Source organism: Diabrotica virgifera, chromosome 8, assembly GCF_917563875.1.
Source record: "Diabrotica virgifera virgifera chromosome 8, PGI_DIABVI_V3a".
Lineage (NCBI taxonomy): Eukaryota > Metazoa > Arthropoda > Insecta > Coleoptera > Chrysomelidae > Diabrotica > Diabrotica virgifera.
The window spans coordinates 2,639,900-2,641,374 of record NC_065450.1 but is presented as its reverse complement, the minus strand read 5'-3'; the positions used below and the strand labels follow the sequence as shown (position 1 = coordinate 2,641,374).

The window sequence follows — 1,475 nt, the reverse complement described above, 5'->3', positions numbered from 1 at the left end:
TCAATACGTAAATCAGAATAACATCTACTTTTATTTTTGTATATTCTAACAAATTTTAATAGTTTTTTTGTACAAACGTGTTAAAAATGCAATACAGTTTAAATTAAATTTTAAAAAGCCTTTTAAACCACCCACCTTTTTCAAATTGCGCAAGTTGTATTATTAATATCTATTAATGTTAATAATGAAATATAAATATTTTGACGTTTCACAATTTGACAATTCACTTTTAACTGCAGTGCCTTAAAATTTTTAAAGCACCGGTGCTTTAAAGTAGCATTTTTAACGCTCCTATGGAGTGCTATAAATTGTATTTTTAACACGTTTGTAGAAAAATATATTTAAAAACACTAATATATTCTTTCCACACCTTTTCTGGACTGATAAATACATAAATTAAAACATTTAGTAACGAACTCCATACTGCCTGTGAGCGCATACGCGCAGATTAATAAAATTTCACCCTCAATGAAATCGCGCCTAAAGAAGTATAACTTCAAAAATAAATCACTTGGGTTGAGAGTTGGGGCCGATCGCCCCCATCTCCCCCCTGGATCCGCCACTGATAGGACACGTGCCACGACAAAACAACTAAAGGTGGACGAGAAACATTTTAGATTGGAGACCACGCGAGCATAGTCGTAGCAGAGGAAGACCACAAAAACGATGGCTAGATGACTCCAAAGCAAAAGTGGGGAGAAACTGGTACCAAATAGCACAAAACAGAGAAGAGTGAAGAACTCATGGGAGGCCTTTGTCCAGGAGTGGATGCAAACAGGCTAAAGAAGAAGTTATTGTTTTCTTTAGGGACATTTACTTAACAAGCTACATGTTTTTATGGATTCGGCTGCCTCTAGAGATGAATATTCTCGGGATGAATACAGTCACTTAACTTCCACAATATTATTGTCACCTACTGACCCGTCCGGAGAAGCTCATAAAAACCCATAACCTTTTTTAAACACAGAAACAATCCACACTGCTTTATTTACTATAATTTTTATTTTGATAGCAATTTCTGGCTCTTCTTCGTTTCTTATCAGATAAAACAATTGTTCCAGATATCGTTATCGCGTTTCCTCTTTTTACTTTTTTATCGATGATTATTCTGTCGCGCCGTTTTCATTTTCTAATATTCCATACTCTTTCTCTTCCTGCTCTTAAAGAAACTGTTTATTAGATTTTTTTCTTTCTCATTTAATTTATACCGATCCAGATTAGCTCCATATATAAGTTCTAAGTTCTACTTCCATCAGACTAATCAATACGTTTATTTAACATACCTATTATTAAGTGACAACATATATTAGCTCCATATATAAGTTCTAAGTTCTACTTCCATCAGACTAATCAATACGTTTATTTAACATACCTATTATTAAGTGACAACACATTTTTTCTTTTGTCTTCGCTAATATTTATTTATTTCTGTTGTTTTTGTACAGAGAATAAATCAATATAGATGTAAGATTTTT

The 1,475-nt window shown here is 32.9% G+C and overlaps 1 long non-coding RNA gene across 1 annotated transcript; it reads right to left on the bottom strand.

Annotated features, from left to right (window-relative positions):
- Nucleotides 1-279: 279 nt before the first annotated feature.
- On the bottom strand, nt 280-1,475 carry LOC126889714 (uncharacterized). Its single transcript, XR_007700141.1, has 2 exons — nt 1,373-1,475; nt 280-1,283 (listed from the first exon to the last, which is right to left on the bottom strand). It is a non-coding gene; the product is annotated as an uncharacterized LOC126889714 (long non-coding RNA).